Here is a 6,554-nt window from a genome sequence, read left to right as displayed (position 1 = left end):
TCCATTCTTTGGCACTGAGCAGGTGTTCAAAGTGGTTACTCCTCTTCTCACTTTCTTCCAAGCTCCTTACAAACCAACCCTTGGTCATCTTCTTGCCAGCTCCCTAGAGGGGAGACTGGCACCCAAGAGACATACCTAGCAGATGCCCCGTTAAGTGGAGGAGATGCCAAGCTCAGCAGTTGAGAGCAGAGGTTTGAGGCTGGGGAGATAGTTCACCTGGATGATATTCCTGCTTTTCTGAGTGTGTGACCCAGGTTCCAGCCTCATTCCCCACTGCACTGGAGGAAGCTTAGTGCTGTGGTCTCTCTCTCCCCCCCCCCTCTTTTTCTCTGTGTGTGTGTGTGTCAGCCCAGAACAGTGAAGCCTTTGTTTGCCTCACTGTGATCAATAACAATAATTGACAGAGGTCTTAGAATTCAGTCAGCCTGGGCCTGCATCCCAGCACCACACGTCCAAGTTCTTGGCCAGGTGAGCTACCTTCTTTGTGCTTCTGTGATTGGGGTAATAACCGTGTCCATCTGGCAGGATTGAGTGTGAGAACAGGCATGGTAAGCATCAGAGACCAGGCACATGACAAGTACCTCAAAAGTCATAGCCATCAGGGGACACATTAGGCCCTGCCATGTGGGCACTGGAGTGCACTGGGAGGTTGGGCTCTGAGGCTGATCCTGGGGACATGGTGGGGGTGGTGGATACAGGTGCAGCCCTGGATCCCAGGCATGAATGGAACAGTCACAGCTCAGTGGCACTTGTGGCTTCAGACTGCTCAGCTGCAGGAAGCTGAGACATCTGATGGAGAGATTGCAAGATCAGGCTCCCGTGCCCTGATGAGCCCCAGTGCCCAGGACTGGCTGGGTGCCCCATGTATGAGCTGATGGGGCGTGTGCAAGGAGAGCTCACAGACAGAGTGGAAAGGGCTCCCTAGTCCTGGGGTGGGGGGCAGACCAGGACATGGTGTGGTTTCTACTGAACCTGGCCCTGCAGAGCATGACAAGGCAGCTGTGACCTTGCCTTTGAGGCTAACATCAGGGACATTGGCAAAGGCTGCCTGGGGTGTCTCTGGAAAGTGGCAAATGTTACACCTCAGGGGGAGGGAAAGTGTTTTGGGTTTTTGTTGTTGTTATTATTTGTTTGCTTTTCAGTATCAGTTTGATCGATTCATTCATTCATTGATCCATTCTTCATTCATTTACTAGAAAGAATCTGAAAGGGAAGGGGAGATAAAAAGGGAGCGAGAAAGAGAGACACCTGCAGCACCGCTCCCTGGCTTACGAAGCTTCTCCCCTGCAGGTGGGGACCAGGGCCTTAAACCCAAGTCCTTGTGTGTGGGAACATGTGCGCTCAACTAAGTGCACCACCACCTGGCCTCCTTGCTTTTATTTATTTGTTTATTTAAAGAAAGAAGGGCAAAGAGAGAGAGAAAGAGAGGGAGGGGGGAGGGAGAGAGAGACTATGAATCCACAACACTGAAGCTTCCTTCAGTGCAGTGGGGCTCAGGCTCGAACCCGGGTCACACACACAGCAAAGCAGTGCACTGATTACTTAAGCGCAGCCCAGGGAAAAGCAGCATAATAACACACTACTGGCCTGGGAGTCCCCGGCCCTCTGACCTCACTTCTGAATATTCAAGAGTCGGGACTGTACTCCTGCTCCTCACAGCCGCTGCCTTTGCTCTTCTAGTTCCTTCCATCAAGAAAACCCCTTACAGGGGCCAGGCAGTGGCGCACCTGGTTATGTGCACATAGTACTAAGTGCAAGGATCTGGGTTCAAGTCCCCCTGCTCCCCACCTGTAGGGGGTCCACTTCTCGAGTAGTGAAGCAGGTCTGCAGGTGTCTATCTTTCTCTTTCCCTCTCTGTCTCCCCTTCCTCTCTCAGTTTATCTCTGTCCTATCCAATAAAATAGGGAAAAAATGGCCTCCAGGAGCAGTGAATTTGTAGTGCCAGCACTGAGTCCCAGCAATAACTCTGGAGGCAAATAAATAAATAAATGTCCTATATATTTCTTTCCCTATGTCCTTGTTTAAGGCCTATGGATATGATAGAGGATGTTGGGTGAGTATAAGGGGTAGGGTAAAATAAAATACAGATGATGTAATATCAGTTTGATGGAGTACTACATGGTTGTTTAAAAGGGTACCCTCGGGCGGGGGAGACAGCATAATGGTTATGCAAATAGATTCTCATGCCTGAGGCTCCTAAGTCCCAGGTTCAACCCCCCGCCCCACCATAAGCCAGAGCTGAGCAGTGTTCTGGTGTGTGTGTGTCTTCATCTCCCTCAAAAATAAAATTAATAAAAAAATTTTAAAAACTCATATTTAAAAATAATAATAATAATAATAATAATAATAAATAAAAGGGTACCCTCAAAAGGCTATTTAAGGGTAGGGCATTTTTCCTTTCCCACCCAAAGTAGTGAGAAAAGCCACAGTATACAGGATCATATACACAGCACCCACGTGCATCAAATATTACAGGCATTTATAATATTCTTTTTTATGCATCAGGTATGTATCTTTAAGACTTTTTATTTGATATTAATGAGAGAGAGATACAGAGACACAAGGGCACTGCTCAGCTCTGGTTTCTGGTGGAGCCGGGGGGTGAACCTGAGACCTCAGAGTCTCAGGGAAGATTTTCTTTGCATCCTCACTCTGCTTCCTACCTGTCCCCTCCTCCTACATCAGAAATGGATTGAACACCTATTATGTGTTCAGCAGAGGAGTAACAGGGAACTATGAGACAGCCCAACCTGCTCTCAGAGGATGCTCAGCAGATACAGACGCAGAGAAAAAGGAATTCTTGGCTAAAGAGGAAAATGGCAGGAAACAGACAGAGCAGGTGTGGGAGGAGCACAGGACAGAATGGCACCTGCTTCTTGAGTTGCTTTTAAGATCTTATTTATTTTCATATATTTGTTGAATAATGAGAGCGAGAAGGAGCCAGAGCACCACTCTGGCACATAGTGCCGGGGACTGAACTCAGGACTCTATGCTTGAGAGTCCAGTGCTTCACCCACCACGCCACCTTCTGGGCCTCTCATTTCTTTGAAAGTCAGAAAAGAGGGTTAGAAAGAGAGGTCACCAGGTGGGGCACCTGCCTTCCCAGCCCTGGCACACAGGGCAAGAGCAATATCAAAGGAGGGGCCTAGAGCCCTGGAGCTCTAGTCTCTCTCTCTTTTTCTCTCTCCATCTGAATGAAAAAAAAAAATATCGCACCAAAGTAAGACTCCGGGGTGGGTGGGTGGGGAGAATACAGATCCAAGAAGGATGACAGAGGACCTAGTGGGGGTTGTATTGTTATATGGGAAACTGGGGAGTGTTATGCGTGTACAAACTATTGTATTTACTGTTGAATGTAAAACATTAATTCCCCAATAAAGAAATTAAAAAAAAAAACAGAAAAAAAAAAGAAAAAGAAAAAAAGGCTGGTGCTCTGTGCCTACACCATGAGTCCATCACTCCCGGGGGCCATTCCCCCACCCCACCCCCTTTTTTCATACACACACAGGTGGGAACTGGGGGCTTGAACCAGGATCCTTGAACATGGTAGCATGTGTGTTCAACCACATGACCAGAGCCCAGCCCTACTTTATTATTTTAAATGATACAATCAGAAAGCAGCAGCACATGCTTCCTCCACCTTCCAAATGCCCGACTGCCCTGGCTCCCCCCCCCCCCCCCCCCCCCCCCCCCCGGTCTGTTGACTACCTCCGGGAAGCCCTCAGGATAACACCCCGCCCCCCCGCCCCCCCACACACCTCTTCTGGCTTCTGGCACCACCTGTGACCTTGGTCTCCAGTCCCCTTGCTCTATGGTGATTTACATACATCTTTCTCCCAAATGTCAGGGACAACGTCTGACTCACAGGAGCCACCCGCACAGCTCACAGGGAGACCACAGACACCCAGGGCTGGGGGCTGCACCCAGCACCCTCCTTCCTCCTTCCACCTACCTTCTTTCCTTCCTTCCTTCCTTCCTTCTCCTCCCTCCCTTCCTTTTTTCCTCTTTTCCTTCCTTCCTTCCTTCCTTCCACCACCCAAAAGGGCAGCTGCCCCCTCCCCCTGCAGCAGCTCTGCAAGCCCAGGACCCAGTGGCCTCCAGGCCTCAGTTTACCCTCCCAGGAACGGCACCATCCCCACTGAGCCCAGAGCAAGTGGGGCGGGGTGAGACCTGTGTGAGGCCTGTATTCTTTGTGGCGCACACAAAGCCCTGTTTGTAATGCCTGGCACGATTCCGGGGCGGGAAGCCACAGGGGACTGGGGGGGGAGGGGGGCAGATGCCCTTGAGTCCCCTCCTCCCATGGCTAGGGACAAAAAAACAAGGTGCTAGTCTGTCTGTCTTCACCCCCCACTTCCTCCTTCCGTTTGCCATTTGCCGCCTCCTCAAGCGCCCCCACCTAGAGCCCCACGTTGGAATGGGGAAGGAGGAAGGGGAAAATCGGGGAGTGGGGTATTTCCAGAATGTTCTGGGGGGGATGCCCTGTTAAGGCTGGCTGAGGAGATGTGTCCCCCACCCAAACCCAGGACGTAGGGACAGAGGTACAAGGCACACTAGGACCTGTGTCTCAGTGGCATGGCAGGGGAGCCCCAGGAGAATTTGGGGAGCTGCACCCTATTTACAGAAAGGAGTGTGGAGGCCTTGTGTTGCCCTTCCCTGTCCTCTAGCTCCCAGGCCAGGAATAAACTGTCACTTCTAAGCCTTGCACCCCTTCCCTGGAACTGGGGTTCCCCCTGTAGCAAAGGTCTCAGCCCTACTGGTAGATCCCATCAGCCGTGAACACCACTTTCCCAGCCTATAGAGTTTTGCCACCTTCTAGGAAAGGGGACACGTCCTCCTGCCTCGGGACCTTTGCACATACCTTTCCCACAACTCCCAGCATTCTTCCCATCACCCTCTGCTCTCCGCCCACCTGCCTGCTTCAAGTCTGAGCTCCATGTCCCTCTCTGAAGGAGGCCTCCCTGACCTGTCCTCGCTCTCCAGGCTCTCCTGCTGACCCATCCCTAGGTAACAGCATATTAGCAGGTGACTTGATTCCTGGGTGTCCCCCACAGACAGGTCTGCAAGCCCTGTGAGGGTGGGTTTCACTTTATCCCAAGAACATATAGTAGGTGCTCAATAAGTGTCTGTAAAGCATAGCTCTAGTTTAGCACTGAAGCGGGGAGGGGTGCGCATCAGCTTCGAGACAATGGCATCCCCACCCCTGTTCCATCTGGAAACTGGTGCTTAAGACAGCAGGTCCTGAGCCCACTGATCTCAGCTCAACAGCCCCCCCCCAACCCCCACCCCACACACACACTTTAGACACAACACCAGAGTGCCATCTGTCAGGGAGAAAGTGACATACTGGGCCTCATTCCCATGTGAGGCTTGGCTGTGAGAAGACTGGGTGAAGAAGGGGAGAGCCACCTGCAGCCTGGGAGCAGACATCCCACAGAGGCTCCTGGAATGCCTAGACACATCTAGAACATGCAGAGCAGCCTGGGAGGGGCACAGTGAATAGAGCATTGAACCCATAAGCGTGAGGTCCTGAGTTCGATCTTCGACATTGCATGTGTCAGAGTAATGCTCTGGTTCTCTCTCATCAGTAAATAAATGTATCTTTTAAAAAATTGTTATTAGGAGTTGGGCGGTAGCACAGCGGGTTAAGTGCAGGTGGCGCTAAGCACAAGGACCAGCGGAAGAATCGGGGTTTGAGCCCCCAGCTCCCCACCTGCAGGGGAGTCGCTTCACAGGCAGTGAAGCAGGTCTGCAGGTGTCTACCTTTCTCTCCTCCCTCTGTCTTCCCCTCCTCTCTCCATTTCTCTGTCATATCCAACAACAATCATTAATAGTAACTACAACAATAAAACAAGGGCAACAAAAGGAATAAATAAATTAAATTAAATTTTTTAAAAGTTTTCATTATAAAAAAAAATGTTATTACCTTTATTTATGGATGGAGACAGCCAGAAATCGAGAGGGTAGGGGGAGATAAAGAGGGAGAGAAGGGCCAGGCAGTAGAGCACCATGTTAAGTGCACATAGCACAAAATGTTAGTTCTGGCTCAAGGATCCTGGTTCAAGCCCCTGGCTCCCCACCTGCAGGGGGGTCACTTTGCAAGGATGAAACAGGTCTGGAGATGTCTATCATTTTCTCCCGCTCTCTTTCTTCCCCTCCTATCTTAGTTTCTCTCTGTCCTATCCAACAACAGCAAGGACAACAACAACAATGGAAAAAAGATGGCCGCCAGGAGCAGTGGATTCATAGTGCAGGTACTGAGCCCTAGAGATAACCCTGGAGGCAAAAAAAAAAAAAAGAGGGGTAGAGAAAGAAAAACACCTGCAGCCCTGCTTCACCACTAGCAAAGCTTTCCCTCTGCAGATCGTTACCGGGGGCTCAAACCTTGCACACTGTAACATGTGCACTCAACCAGGGTGACACCACCTGACTCCAAAAATAAATATCTCTTTTTAAAAAATAGTTGGTGTGGTGTGGTCAGGAGATAGCACAGTGGATAAAGCATTGGACTCTCAAGCATGAGGTCCCAGAGTTCAGTCCCTGGCAGCACATGTACC

Source organism: Erinaceus europaeus, chromosome 6, assembly GCF_950295315.1.
Source record: "Erinaceus europaeus chromosome 6, mEriEur2.1, whole genome shotgun sequence".
Lineage (NCBI taxonomy): Eukaryota > Metazoa > Chordata > Mammalia > Eulipotyphla > Erinaceidae > Erinaceus > Erinaceus europaeus.
The sequence above is the reverse complement of the archived record's forward strand: the minus strand, read 5'-3'. Positions refer to the sequence as shown.